This window comes from Phocoena sinus, chromosome X (genome assembly GCF_008692025.1).
Source record: "Phocoena sinus isolate mPhoSin1 chromosome X, mPhoSin1.pri, whole genome shotgun sequence".
Taxonomy (NCBI): domain Eukaryota; kingdom Metazoa; phylum Chordata; class Mammalia; order Artiodactyla; family Phocoenidae; genus Phocoena; species Phocoena sinus.
Genome location: NC_045784.1, coordinates 105,490,971 through 105,507,237, shown reverse-complemented (window position 1 = coordinate 105,507,237; position 16,267 = coordinate 105,490,971). Strand labels below are relative to the sequence as shown.

At 41.4% G+C, this 16,267-nt stretch overlaps 1 non-coding gene across 1 annotated transcript; it reads left to right on the top strand.

Annotated features, from left to right (window-relative positions):
- Positions 1-1,643: 1,643 nt before the first annotated feature.
- Positions 1,644-1,716, top strand: TRNAG-CCC. Its single transcript has one exon. It is a non-coding gene; the product is annotated as a tRNA-Gly (tRNA).
- Positions 1,717-16,267: the final 14,551 nt, after the last annotated feature.

Here is a 16,267-nt window from a genome sequence, read left to right as displayed (position 1 = left end):
GGTATGTGCTAAAACCCCAGTTTTAATGCTGCTTATTCCACCACACATGGCTGCCTCTGGAGGGAATCAATAACATTTGTGTACAAAGCAGCTGAGGAAAAAGATAAGATAGAAGATTAACTGAGATCAGGTAAACTACAAAGCCTATACAAACAGTAGGGGTTTTATCGTTAGCCTCCTCATTCGTAGGAGAGGAAATAGTGCAACAAAGAAGCTTTAATCAAACCATAGATAACGAACATGTATCCAGAAGGAGGCCAGGTGCACTGAGGCCGGCTAGAAATGGGGAAGACAAAGGCCGTGCCTTCAGAGAGGTTGAGAGGATGGAACGTTTTGTCTCTGCAATTTGATCATAAATCCCTTCAGGGCAAAGCCTATGTATCCTTGGTAACTTCTAGCATAGAAGAGCTCACAGTAGGAGTCTAATCTATCCCTGATGATTGGTTGGTTGACTAGGAGAGACAAGACCTCCCACGCTGACTCTGCCCTGTTTCCAGCATTGCTTTTTCTCCATGTTTGGTGGAGAGGAACCTTTATTACATTTCAAGCAAACAGTTCCCCCAGGGCCCTGAGAAAGCTCCAGTGATTCCCAGTGTGTTTAGCCCTCTGTGGCCCTCAAGATGGGAGGGAGGCCGTTTTTCCTCCTAGGCACCAGAAGAAGTAATGTTTCAATGCCACGAATGATACTGCTGAGAAAAAGACCACTGCATGGAGTCAGAAGGAAAGATTTCCCTCACCTGCTTATCAGTTTGGGGGAACATAAATCTTATATCATAGATCTAAAAGGAGCACTAGAGCAAAAGGCAGGAGACCTGGGTTCACATCCTAACGTGGCCCCTCATTAGTGTCAGGGAGGAGAAAATTTCCCTCTTCCCCTCTTGGTTCTTTTAGTTGGTCAAATAATTTAAATGACATAAAACAAATTAATAGGAGGAGAAAATCAGATTTAATTTTGTGCATATGTGGGCTCCGTAGGACTATGAGGCCCACAGGACAGTCAGGTAAAATAGGGTATATGTGTCATCCTGGACTAAGGAGAAGGGGGTAGGGGTCTGGGACTTCAAAGGGAAGGAAGGCAATTCACAGGAAGATGAAAAAGAGCAAATGTTTGTAAACAAACGTTTGCTGGGCCAAACAGAAACAGTGGGACACAGAGGGAAATTTTAACAGACTTTGCTAGGTTCCTCCCTGCCCTCCACACCTAGTTCCTATTATGCTGTAGTTATCCATGGTGATATCTCCCTTCCTCGAACAGGTCCTCTATGTAAATTCTTTTAGGCAGTTAGAGGAGAGCTCAAAAGTTCTTCCTGAGGCTTTTGGGCCTTGATTGTTTTCAGCTCAAAATAATCCGCATGCCAAAGTGGCACATCTTGGGATGGCCTGCCCTGAACCCCATCAGTAGTTGTGAGATTTTGGCGAATCACCTCTCCTTCTGGGGCTCAGTCTCATCTGTAAAATGAGGGCTCTGACTAGACCATAGTTTCTCAAACTGCGTTTTGGAAGTCTAACTCTTTTCAAATACGGGTATTTGGTGAGGGAAGGTGAATATATAATAAAAGAGGTACCTGGTGGTAAAAAGACAAGGAGTGGTACATCCAGACAATGGGATATTATTCAACACTAAGAATAAATGAGCTGGGACTTCCCTTGTGGTCCAGTGGCTAAGACTCTGCACTCCCAATGCAGGGGGCCCAGGTTCGATCCCTGGTTAGGGAAATAGATCCCACGTGCTGCAACTAAGAGTTCGCATGTTGCAACTAAAGATCCCACATGCTGCAACTAAAGATCCTGAATGTCTCAATGAAGATCCCACACGCCGCAATGAAGATCCCGCACATGGCAACGAAGATCCCGTGAGCCACAACTAAGACCCAACGCAGCCAAATAAATAAATAAATATTTTTTAAAATGTTTTTTAAAAATAAATAAAAATAAGTGAGCTGTCTAGCCATGAAAAGACATGGAGGAAGCTTATTGCATATTACTAAGTGAAAGAAGCCAATTGAAAAGACTACATACTGTATGATTCCAACTATATGACATTCTGGACAAGGAAAAACTATGGAGACAGTAAAAAGATCAGTGATCTCCGGAGGTGGGGGTGGGGACAGATGAACTCAGAGCACAGAGGACTTTTAGGGCAGTGAAAATACTCTGATTGTTATTATAATAACGGATACATGTCATCATACATTTGACCAAACCCATAGAACGCACAACACCAAGAGTGAACCCTAAGGTCAACTATGGACTCTGGGTGGTGATGTGTCAACCAATGTACATTCATCAATTGTAACAAATGTACTAATACTGTTAGACCCAAACGGTCTACGAGGGATTCCAACTCACCCAAGAACCGCCAAGAGTCGAGAGCCGCTGCAACACGCAAGAGGTTTATTAGGAGCCGATGCACCGGGGTTCCCTGAACCTCACGCAGGAGGCCGATGGGGAACCCCTAAAAGCGGAATCACATACTTTTTATAGGTTTATTTACTCATAGGGCGGGTATATTCTCACAATGATTGGGTAAATGTGGTGACTTTTGAATTCATTGGCTTAGGAACTTTTGTCCCACCTTCTGGCCGTTATAGTTGTCTGTTCATTGTGGCGGTTAGGGCGTATACCTGTTACGGGCAACTGGAAAATTACCCGCTGTCTGGCAAGTCCCCGTCAACTGAAAAACTCCAAGAATTGGTTTCGATAGGGAGAAGGAGTGGCGCACGATAGGGAGAAGAATTGGTTTCGATAGGGAGAAGGAGTGGCGCACGATAGGGAGAAGAATTGGTTTCGATAGGGAGAAGGAGTGGCGCACGATAGGGAGAAGAATTGGTTTACGGGAACAAGTGAGGGGGTGGAAAGTCCCTAAAGGCCCCACAATACTATGGTGGAGGATGTTGGTAATGGGGGAGGCTATGCATGTGTGTATCTTCCTCTCAATTTTGTTGTAAACCTAAAACTGCTCTAAAAAATCAAGTCTATTAAAAAAAAACAGAACCACTGGGCTGAATGTTTCTAATTATAATACAATATTTCATGATTCTATGAAATCCAATTTGTGTTCATGGAATCTGCTTTAAAAGGAACCAGGGTGTTTGCTATTTAAGACAACTCCACTTCCAGTTAACTTTGGTGAACTGAACACATGCACTTAGCTCCTTCCTGAGACCCCCACAAAAAAGACAGTAAAGAAATTAAAAGGCCAAACACCACGAGGACAAAGGAAATGGGAAGAGAGGCTACAACAGGCAAGACAACACCCTCCCCCCACCTACCTCGAAAAAAATGTGGAAACTAGAAAATGGATAAACGAGTAGTAACTGATTTAGCAGGCTAGAGAAAGCTGAAACCTAAGGAAGCTATTTGTACTGCAAACCCCAAAAGTCTCAAGAACTAAATGTACCAGGTATCTCTGAAAATGGGAGTATGCAGTTGGAATCAGGATGATTGATTGAACATATTTATAAGGAGCAGCTAGTTCCCAGATCCCTTCCTCCATCTGAGTAAAGGATGAGACACTTAAACCAAGCACGAGATGACATTCTGAAAATAGGGATTAAGTTAAAGTCTGCATTCTGATCATTGAGACCTCCGGGCCCTTTCCTTGGCTCAGTTCCCCAAAATACTGGCAGCCAAAGTTTACACACTCCAAGTTGGAGATTGGAAGACTCTGCTCTGGGAAACTGACTGAACCCAGAGAAATAAAACAGAGATTATACTGGAAAAAATAGGCGGTTGGTCAAATTATGTAGGGTCTTGTAGGTCATATTAGAGTTTTTGGATTTTAGCCTTAGGGCCGGGAAATCATCCAAGGGTTTTAAGAAACAGAACAGCAAGATCAAGTTTGCATTTTTAAATGATTAAAAAGGAGCTAGTGTGGATGTTCAAAGACAGAGGACTCTGGACCACGTATTGGCCAGTTTCAATCATGTTAAAACACAGTTGCTTACTTTCCCTTTCCATCTTCCCTTCCAAGCTTGGAGGAGTCAGTGGCAGTGAAGAGAGCTGCCACGTGGAGACACATCAGTGGTATGCCTGCTGGTGCCTGAGGATATAGTGCTAGGGAGGGATACAGGAGGTGCTGTATGGAGGGATGTCAGTATTATCCCCAGTGGCACCCAAGGGCATGGGATGGTAAGGGGGAGAAGAGGGGAGCCGCACAGAGATGCACTGGAGGTGTGCCTGTTAGTGCCCAAAGATATGGCAACGTGCCTGCTGATATCTGAGAATGCAGAGTGCTGGTGGCAGGGTGCAGGGGTGGTAGGTGGAGGAGAGAAGCTAGTGTATTTGCGAGACTGGTTATATTAATTGAGCAAATAAGTGAGGATTATATTGAAGATAATAAACACCAGGTTTCTTGCTGTTGGAGAATATAGAAAAATCATGGAAAGGAGCAAGACCAGACTGAACCCCAAGATTCTGAGTTGAAATTGGAGGTTTTGATATGAACCCATGCTTTTTTAACATTTATACTCAGAGAGATGGGGAAATGTATTTATCTGTGTGTGTGTGTGTGTGTGTGTGTGTGTGTGTGTGTGTGTTTATTCTAGGCCCTCTTACAGACTAGCTCTATCTATAAGAGGACCTAGAGGCAATGACAGCCTGTTAGCAATGAGCACACCAAGTACCCAGATCCTGGTTTATATGTACCACCCTCCACCAAAGAAAATGTGCAAAAAATAATGGCAACATGTCAAAAGAATACAGCTACCACCTTGGAAGAGGCTCCCAATAGTCAAATGTGGGACAGTTTGAGCATCAAAATAAATAATGATAGTAATGGATTACAGCCGATTATATAAAATTGGAATCCACGAGTCCATATTGATATAAACGAATGAATAAACAAATGGGGAATGGGGCAGACTGTATTTTACAAAGAAGCCCACCACAATATATTCTATCCTACATGCCATTCTTACAATGTGATGTTAACAACTTTCCCACTGAGTGGTAAATGCTATGTCCCCTCCCCTTGAACCTGGGTGGATACTTGTAACTTCTTTAAACGAGAGTACAATGAAAGTGAAGCCCTGTGACTTCTGAGGTTGTATCAGAAAAAGGCCAAGCACTTTCACCTTACTCTCTTGGGATGCTTGCTGTTGAATCTCAGTCACAATGCTACAGTGGAAATCAAGCAGCCACATGGAGAGGCTTTATGTAGTGGTTCAGGCTGACCAACTGAGGTCCTAGCCAAAAGTCAGCACCAACTTGTCAGCCACGTGAGTGAGCCACCTTGGAAGTGGATCCTCCAGACCCAGTCGACTGCACTGGTTGATACATCACCTTGCCCAGATGCAGGTTCCTGAACTAGATCAATGATTATTGTTTTAAACTACTAAGTTTGAGAATATTTTGATACACAGCGATAGATAGTTGGAACAGGAGAGAATCCTGTTTTTTCTTTATAGTAGAATGCCAACTGATAAATGTAGAAAGATTGATGGAACTAGAAAATCACTATTTGGCCACCATGACAAATAGTGGTTGATTCAGGAGGCTAAGGGTGGCTGGTGGAGGATTGATGAGGAACAAGACGTTGGCATAATCTGGGAATATCTCCCCACAAAATGCTAGTTACAAAGAGAAAAAAGTAGTGTCTTTATGGTGGTGAAACCTGCAGACACCAACATGACCAGGTGATCAAGGTTAATGGTACCAGTGACAGGACAGGTTGGCATTGTGTGCCCTCTGATGTGATGCACTGAGAAGAAAACATGGCCTGTGTCTAGTCCTAAGGAAACACGTGGGTCATCCTACAAAATGTAAAACCAGAAGTTTCTAAAACTGCTAAGGACATGAAAGATAGGAAAAGACTATGGAACTATTTCAAATTGGGGGACCCTGGGGACTTCCCTGGCAGTCCAGTGGTTAAGACTCCACCTCCCACTGTAGGGGGTACAAGTTTGACCCCTGGTCCGAGAACTAAGATCCCACACACCGCGCAGCGTGGCCAAAAAAAAAAAAAATCAAATTGGAGGAGCCTGAAAGATATGACAACTCAATGCAACACATGTTCCTGGATGGAATCCTGGACCAGAGAGGAAAATGAAACATTGCTGGGTCAGTCTGGGGACTATAGAGGGAGAAAGAGAGCAAGTGAGCACAAATGCAGTGAAATGTTAACACAGGAAACTAGATGAAAGGGATGTGGAAGTTCTTTGTACTGCACTTGTGACTTTTCTGTAGGTTTGAAAACATTTCAAAATACATTATTTTTCAAAACCACACAATTGCTTATTTTACCAAACCATTTCAGATCAAAGGCTCATTGCTTAATTTCAACCTCTCAACCAATTGTATTCGTCAGGGCAAAGAGGTAAAGATATGGTACGCCTAACCCCAAACCACAGGTATGCAAATCACACTGCTAACCAGGCCCCAATTCATCAACTAATTCATCAACATTTCCATGCCCAGTGCTGCATCAGCTCTCTCAAGTCCAACTGAGACAGCAGGGTTTGCAGACTTCACTTCCAATGTCACAGGTGCTCATTGCACAAAACAGCCCCACCCCTGCTGTGATGTAACAAAGAGGTACTCCTTTGTGGTAATAGTCTTTATCTGTCATCTGTAAGTCTTTGGCAAAAATGTAACATATCTCTTCAATGTCCCTCTGATTTATTTTCTGCATCACTCTTCCTCTGTCACCTCATTCTCTGCTCCTGCTGGCCTGATGGCTTAGGGGGTAGTTTTGAGGCTCGCCCTGCTCAATTAGCATCCTACATGTAGGGTCTTCCCTGTCTTCCCCCCAAAGTGTCCTGCCCCTCAAACACATAAGTTTTTTTTTGTTTTTGTTTTTTTATAAATTTATTTATTTTATTTATTTATTTTTGGCTGCGTTGGGTCTTCATTGCTGCACGCAGGCTTTCTCTAGTTGCAGTGAGCTGGGGGCTACTCTTTGTTGCCGTGCGCAGGCTTCTCATTGCAGTGGCTTCTCTTGTTGTGGAGCATGGGCTCTAGGCACGCGGGCTTCATTAGTTGTGGCATGTGGGCTCAGTAGTTGTGGCTCACGGGATCTAGAGCGCAGGCTCAGTAGTTGTAGCACACGGGCTTAGTTGCTCCATGGCATGTGGGATCTTCCCGGACCAGGGACAAACCCGTGTCCCCTGCATTGGCAGGTGGATTCTTAACCACTGCGCCACCAGGGAAGCCCAAACACATAAGTTTTACAACAGGGATATCCAAATAGTAACTATATGAAAGAACTTAGATAATATGAATAATTATAGAATACAAATTAAACCACAATGTGGCTGTCATTAATTGTAAATTAGTACAGTCTTCATGGCAGCATTATGGTAATATACATTGAGGATCATGAAAATATTCATGCCTTGTGTCATGCATTTTGATATAATAACCCTACTTTTAGAACTTTTCCCAGAAAGATTATTCAGAAGCTAAAAAGAGTATTATTTGTGATAATGAAAAGATGCAAATAATATAAATGTGTGGTATTCATGTCTTCTTTCAACAAATATTTACTGAGAACCTGCTATGAACCAAGTATACAATAGAACAGAGTCACGTTTAAATATTATGATAAATTGACACAATGAAATATTACATTACTGTTAAAATACTGAGTAGAAAAGAAATGTTCATAGGAAAACGTTCATGAAAATGTAAAGTAGAATACAAACTTTTATTTATTTATTTTTAAAGCAGCATTATTTTTTAATGTTTCTTTCTTATATTATTTATTTATTTATTTTGGCTGCACCGGGTCTTAGTTGCGGACCACAGGATCTTTGTTGCGGCATGTGGGATCTTTACTTGCAGCAAGCAGACTTCTTAGTTGTGGAATGTGGGATTTAGTTCCCCGGCCAGGGATAGAACCTGGGCATTGGAAGCATGGAGTCTTACCCACTGGACCACTAGGGAAGTCCCAGACACAAAACTTTATAAACACTATGCAAAGCTGTATACAAACTGTAAATTATAATAAATCCAGAAACTTCATTAGATGTGTAAGTATCTCATTTAAATGCTCACAGAAACTAGTATTATTGCCCCCATGGTACAGATTAGGAAACTGAGGCTCACAGGGATTATGAAAATACAATACTAGAATGTTAGTTCCAGAAGCTAATGTTTTTGTCTGTCTTGCATCCCCAGTGCCTAAAACAGTGCCTCGCATACAGCAGACACTCAATAAATAGTTCTTGACTACCTGAACTGACTGAGCCATGATTTGGACCCAGTGTCCCTATCTGAAATATGAACTTCACTCAAATAAGCTAGACCCACCAGGACCATGGGGGAGTGAGTACAGAAATGGGTTTAGGTAGCTTGAGTCCTTCCTTGTGTGGTGAGGGCCTCACCGCCAGGCCTTTCCTTTCCTTTCTCGTTTACTGCCTGCCCTCTGGTGGAGTTACTAAGGAGTAGCAGGAGTCAAGGAAGAAAGGGCCAGAGTCATCACTGATTGGACAGATTACCTATGTCTTATCTATATGTAATTAACATCCAGTTTTGTCTGTTTCTTTGTGGTATGGTGACAGCTACACAGATTTTCACCAAATTTGCAGGCTATGTTTAAGATGGTGTGATTTAGAATGCATTGTATTGACAAAACTAACTTTGGGGACCCTGGAGGGTGCCTTGGTTATTTTTTCCTTTCTTAGTGAATTATGTGGCCCATCATTTGAAAGGTTTGTATGAGTTAAGAAATGTACACCTTATGAATTTTGCTAAAATAAAATGTCATGGATGAAGAGGACATTCCAAAATTGCATTAGTTTTTCAAATTTATTAATTTTAATTTTGTTTTTTCTCTGAACACAAAGAAATTAAATACCACAAAATCCACACCAAAGATTTGTAATAAATATTAGCTTCACGTCACCAAGAGCATTTTAAATGAGAATTTTAAGAGAGATGGAAACCCAATTTGAAAGGCATACCCATGTGCGGGCCAGTTGGAAAGATAGGCTCTTTCAAGGGCACATGAAAGTGCAATGAGAAGAATGCTTGGTGGGCGATCAGGAGAGTCATGTTCTTTCACAGGCAGTTGAAACCAAAGTCCAGTTCAAAGAGACACTTGGCCACTGATCAGGAGATATGTGAGCTGTGAATTCAGATGCTTCTGCTAGAGAAAATAGTGCCTTTAAATTTGAGCTCCAAATCAATTATGCCAAGGAATCTACACCAGTTCTATGTCTGGAATCTGAAAGGAGAGCCTAAATGTTCCAATGAAAAGGTCGTGTCGGAGCCAATTACTAAGCCCCCAAAATTGCTAAAATCTTTATTAATGAAGCAGCATTCAGAATTCCAAGATCTTTAAGATAATATCAGAGCTTAAACTGTATATTTCCATGGGGTGCAGTAGAGAGGAATCAGTATTTAACTCCCCCAAACCACCCATTCCCTCAAACTACCCCTTCATCTTTTAAATGCCTGAAATACTGAGTATCTTTCGCCTCATGGCTATTAATAAATCACAAGCACAGATGCTTCAAATAATCAACGTTGTTTTGTGATGGAGCTACTTCTCATACAGGCAACACAATGTACTGTGTTCCTGAGTGGTTAGCAACAGGGATCTACTCAAACCTCACCAGAATATAACAATACATATGACGTCCAAAGAAACTCATTACAAAGTTAAAAATTATTACAGCTCTGAACTAAATATTTCAGTTAGAGAAAAGTATTACAATTCCAACATTCATGTTTTTATTGTTTCTATTAAACTTTATTTAATGGTAGTTAATAATTAACTCTCAGTGAAGCACTGGGAGTTTCCTAGAGTCTCTTTCTTTTCTGGCACTTAAAATGAAGGCGTGTAGAGTTAACCCCAGGTTTTCTCTCTTATTGACAAAAAGAGATCAGCCTGTTAAGCACTTGGAAAGCCCTGCCCTCTGACTAGCACAGTGCTTGAAAAATAGTAAATACTTAATAAATATCTGCTGAATGAATGAATGAATCACCTTTACTATATGAATTGGGGATTTTTGGTTGTGAATAACAAAATCCAATTCTGGTTAACTTAGGGGAAAAAGAGGGATTTAATTGAAGGATAGATACAGGGGAGCAAACAGGTTTAAGAAAAGCCTGGCGAACCAAGCTCTCCAGAAACTAGGGCAGAAACCAGGCAACTCCAGAAGGTGTTGTGCAAGAACTGCTTAGCATTTTGTCTAGTCTCTATCACTCTACTCACTAGCCAAATCCAAGTGGAAGCTTCTAACTGACCCAGCTTGGGTCCACATCACTGCTCCTGAGCTAGGAGAGGACAAGGTATCTTTAATATTCCTGCCAGACTTTATCCATTACATATAGAGAGAATCTCTCAAAATGAAATTGACGTCCTCTGGCCAAAAGTAGGTAGAACGGATGCAGGAAAGGAAGGAGAAAGGAATAAAGTATTTTTCTAAGGGCTAAGTAAGAAAGTACTTAGGAAGAAAGTACTTAAAAAGTAAGTTCTTAATAAGAAAAATTACTAAGTAATGTTTTTAAGTATTGCCCTAGAGGTCAGGCCTCCTGGGACTCTCTATGGGGGACAAGTCATTGACCCCAAAACAGGGAAATTGCATTCAAAGGGATATTAAAGTGAGAGGGGCTTTTGCTATCCAGTATCAGTATAATGCAAGGAACTGAGAGGAGGTTTCATTGCTTCAGAAGAGTTGATACACTATAAAATGTAGGCAGGTACAATGACCTTTACCATGTGCATTCTCAGTAGGGATACTGAGTAGACAAGAGGCTGTGACCTGAAAGACCTAGTCATAGTTTGTAACTCATTTAATGATCTTTATTTAGTAAGACTTAACCACTCTTGGGCTTTAACTTACCCATCACCAAAATGAGGTTAATAATACTTGCTTCACCCACTGTATTAGTCAGGGTTTGAGGGAGAAACAGAACCTATAGTGTGTGTGTGTGTGTGTGTGTGTGTGTGTGTGTGTGTGTATGTGTGAAGAGAGAGAGAGAGAATGAATGACAGAGAGAGATTGATTATAAGGGACTGGCTCATACCATTACGGAGGCTGAGAAGTCCTAGGACCTGCAGTTGGTGAGCTGGAGACCCAGGAGACCTGAAGGTGTAGCTCCAGTCTGAAAGTCAGCAGGCTCAAAACCCAAGAAGAACCAGTGTTTCAGTTTGAGTCAAAAGGCAGGAAAAAACAGATGTCCCAGCTCAAAGGCTCAGGCAGGAGGAGTTCTATGTTACTCACACAAAGGTCAGCCTTTTTATTCTATTCAGGCCTTCAATTGATTGGGTGAGGCCCACCCACATTAGGGAGGGCAGTTGTTTGTTTCTGTTTCTCTGGAGAACGCTGACTAATACAGATTTTGGTACCAAGAAGTGTGGTACCTCTGTAACAACTACCTAAAATGTGGAAGTGGCTATGGAACTGGGTAATGGGTAGAGACTAGAGGAGTTTTGAGGTGCAGACTAGGAAAGGCCTAGATTGCCTTAAAGGGACTGATGGTAAAAATGGGAATGTTAAAGGCAATCCTGGGCAGAGCTCAGAAAGAAAAGAGGAGAGCTGGAGAGAAAGCCTCCATCTTATTAGAGAACACATAAATATTCATGAACAGAATGTTAGTAGAAATATTATTAAAGTTCATGGTGTTGAGGTCTCAGAAGGAAAGCAAGAAACAGGTTATTGGAAACTAGAAGAAAGGTGATCTCTGTTATAAAGTGGCAAAGAATCTGGCTGAATTGTGTTCTAGTGTTCTGTGGAAGATAGAATTTATGAACAATGAAATTGGCTATATAATTGAGGAGCTTGCTAAGAAAAATGTTGGAGGTGTGGCCCAGGTCCTCCTGACTGCTTATAGTAAAATGTGAGAGGAGAGGGAAATTGAAGAAGTTGTTAAACAAAAAGGAATCAGAACTTAAATATTTGGAAAATTCTCACCCTCCTCATATTGTAAAATATGAAAATGGATGTTCTGAGGAGAACATGTACGGCGTGGCTAGACTATCACTCAATAAAGAGATGTTGGGATTAGACAAGCAGAAACACTGCCAGTTCCCACTGAAGGGGGAGAGAGGCTTCAAAAAGAAAGAAGGCCGGGCTTTCCTGGTGGCGCAGTGGTTGAGAATCTGCCTGCTAATGCAGGGGACATGGGTTCGAGCCCTGGTCTGGGAAGATCCCACACGCCGCGGAGCAACTAGCCCCGTGAGCCACAACTACTGAGCCTGTGCGTCTGGACCCTGTGCTCCGCAACAAGAGAGGCCGCGACAGTGAGAGGCCCGCGCACCACAATGAAGAGTGGCCCCTGCTTGCCGCAACTAGAGAAAGCCCTCGCACAGAAACGAAGACCCAACACAGCCAAAAATAAATAAATAAACAAATGTGGGGTTTAAAAAAAAAACACAAAATTATAAAAAAAGAAAGAAGGCCGTTGAACTTCTTGAGTTCTATAGGGTGGGATCATAGAGCTACCTGACTGTGAAACGTGTGTTATCCATCCACAGAAGAGAAGAATGGCTAGAGATCATAGGGCCACCACTCCCACCATAGTCCCAGGGGACAAACTTGATTCCTCCTCAGTTTTTGAGGGTAGGCCCACCTCTCAAGTTTCAACAGACCAGGTTGCCACAACCTGGAGCAGAGCCACAGGGGCTGGAACACCACCCAGCAGAGCTTCAGGGGTGAGAACACCGCGTAGGGCCATGGGAACAACACTGCAAACCCCAGTTGGTCTGGATGGCAGGCTTATTTTCAAACCTCAAGGTCTAATGGAATTTGCTAGCTTTCAGACCTGCTTGGGACCTGTCACTCCTTGCTTCTTTCCTATTTCTTCCTCTTGGAATGGGAATGTCTGTCCTATGCCTGTCCCACTGTATTTTGGAAGCACGTAACTTGTCTAGCTTCTCAGGTTCACAGCTGGAAAGGAATTTGGCCTCAGGATGCTCATACCTGAGCCTCACCCATATCTGATTTAGATGAGATTTGGGAATTTAGAGTTGATGCTGAAATGAGTTAAGACTTTGGGGGCTATTGAGGTAGGATGAATATATTTTACAAGTGAGAAGGACATGAATTTGGGGGGACAAAGAATGGAATATCATGGGTTGAATGTTTGTGTCCCTCAAATTCTTATGTTGAAACCCTAACCCTCAGGGTTGCTGTACTTGGAGATGGGGCCTCTAAGGAAGTAATTAAAGTTAAATAAGGTCATAAAGATAGGGCTTTGATCTGATAGCATTAGTGTCCTCATAAAAAGAGACACCAGAGAGTTCTCTCTCTCTCTCTCACCATGCACACACCTAGGAAAGGCTGGGTGAGCACAGAGGAAGAAGGCAGCCATCTTCAACCCAAAGGGAAAGTCCACATCAGACACCTACCCTGCTGGCACCTTGATCTTGGATTTCCAGTCTCCATAACTATGATAAAACAAACTTCTGTTGTTTAAGCCACCAAGTCTATGGTATTCTGGTTTGGCAGCCCTAGCAAACAAATACACCCACCATGAAAAATGTTGAGACAATCAAATAATTTAAGAGATACAAAAGTGCCTTGTGGGGAAAATAGTTAAAATAACTGCATAGGTATAAATATCATTGTTTTTATGTCTATAATTCAAATAGAATAGGCTACACTGACCATCAGTTGTTACAGAGGAATCTCTGAAAGACCTAAGTGTGAAAGACGACTACATTTTCAATGTTATTATCAAAATATGTACAGGGAACATTTCAATTCAGTGGGGAAAGCATGAATTATTCAATGAATTGTGTGGGACCATTTGAAAAAAATGAAGTTAAACTCCCACTTTATGCTAAACATATAAAAATTCTACTTTTAAAATCTACATTTTATAAAAAGCTCAATAAGATTAGAGGGAAATGTTGAAAACATTTTTATAATCTTGGGATGGAAAATATCTTCTTAAGTTTCAAATTCAGAAGCCATAATGGAAAATATTAACAGATCATACTATGTAAAAATTTTCAAATTCTGTACAGCAAAAAATAATGCAAACAAATTTAACGGACAAGCAACAGACTGGGAGAAAATATTTGCAGCATATAAAACAAAGGATAACTATCCACCAAATATAAAGAGTTTCCACAAATTAATAAAACACCAACTATACAATAGAAATATAGTGAAAAGATGTAAACAGGCAATTCTTTTCATTAGAGGGTTTTTAATACAGTCACAATGTTGTGCAACCATCACCACTATGCATCATCCCAATAAGTAACCCATTCCTCTCTACCCCAAGCCCCTTGCAACCATTAATCTACATTCTACATAAATCCACAATCTACATAAATCAGGGATCCCCAACCCCAGGGCCACAGACCAGTACCGGTCGGAGGCCTGTTAGGAACCAGGCCACACAACAGGAGGTGAGCAGCGGGCGAGCAAGCGAAGCTTCACCCGCCGTTCCCCATAGCTCCCCATCCCTCACATTACTGCCTGAACCAGTGCTCACATTACCCTCTGAACCATCCCCCCACCCCAGGTCCATGGAAAACTTGTCTTCCACAAAACCCATCCCTGGTGCCTAAAAGGTTGGGGACCGCTGACATAAATGTATGGATTTACCTATTCTGGATATTTCATGTAAATTAAATCATACAGTGTGTGACCTCTTGTGTCTGGCTACTTTCACTTAGCATAATGTTTTTAAGGTTCATCCACATTGTATTACGTATCAATACATACATCATTTTTATGGCTGAAATATTCCTATTGTACGGATATACCACATTTTTTCATCTATTCATAAGTTGATGGACATTTGGGCTATCCAAAAACACAAGTTTTTGTGTGAACATATATTTCTAAATCTCTCAAAGATATACCTAGGAGTGGAATTGCTGGGTCATTTGGTAATTCTGTTTAATTTACTGAGGAGCTGGCAAACTGTTTTCAACAGCGGCTCTACCATTTTAAGTTCCCACCAACAATGTATGAACGTTCCCATTTCTCACATCCTTGCTACAACTTGTTATTTTCTCGGATTTGTTTGTTTGTTTGCTTTTATATAGCTATCCTAGTGGGTATAAAGTAGTATCCCATTGTGGTTTTGATTTGCATTCTCCTAAAAACTAATGATATCAAGCATCTGTTCATGTGCTTATTGGCTGTTTCCATATATCCTTTGGAAAAATGTCTATTTCTTTGCACATTTTAATTGGTTGTTTTTCTTTTTGTTGTCGAGTTGTAAGAGTTTTTATATATTCTGGATGCTTATCAGATATACGATTTCCAAATATTTTCTCTCATTCTGTGGATTGTCTTTTCACTTTCTTGGTATTATCCATTGCAGCATAAAAGTTTTTAACTTTTATGAAGTCCAATTTATCTCCTTTTTTTTCTTTTGTTGCTTGTGCTTTTGGTATCATATTCAAATAACCATTGCCTAATCCAAGGTCACAAAGATTTACACCTGTGTTTCTTTCTAAGCATTTTATAGCTCTTACATTTAGGTCTTTGATCCATATTGAGTTAACTTTTGTATATGTTTTAAGATAGGGGTCCAGCTTCATTCTTTTGTATGTGTGTATCCAGTGGTCCCAGCATCATTGATTGAAGACTATTTATTCTCCATTGAACAGTTTTGGCAGACTTGTCAAAAATGAATTGACCATAATGTATGGGTTTATTTCTGGATTCTCAAATCTATTCCTTTGGTCTCTATGTGTGTACTTATGACAGTACCGCATTGTTAAGATTACTGTAGCTTCATGGTTTGGGGTTTTTTTTAAGAGTTTTTAAGAACTTATTTTAAAATTTATTTTTATTTATTTTTGGCTGGTTGGGTCTTCGTTGCTGCACACAGGCTTTCTCTAATTGCGGCGAGTGGGGTCTACGTTGTGGTGCGCGGGCTTCTCATTGCGGTGGCTTCTCTTTGTTGTGGAGCACGGGCTCTAGGCGTGTGGGCTTCAGTAGTTGTGGCACATGGGCTCAGGAGTTGTGGCTCATGGGCTCTAGAGCACAAGCTCAGGAGTTGTGGCACACGGGCTTAGTTGCTCTGCGGCATGTGGGATCTTCCCAGACCAGGGCTCAAACCCATGTCCCCTGCACTGGCAGACGGATTCTTAACCACTGCGCCACCAGGGAAGTCCTATCCTTCATTCTTTTAATATGAGAATGTTAATTAGAGAATATTAACATCCTCTAATTTGGCATATTACATTGTTTAATTTTCATATGTTGAAACCACCGTTGCATACCTTGGATAAATTCCGCTTGGTCATGGAGTATAATCCTTTTAATATGCTGCAGGATTCAGTTTGCTAGTATTTTGTTGATGATTTTTACATCTGTATTCATAAGGGATATTAGTCTGTATTCTTCTT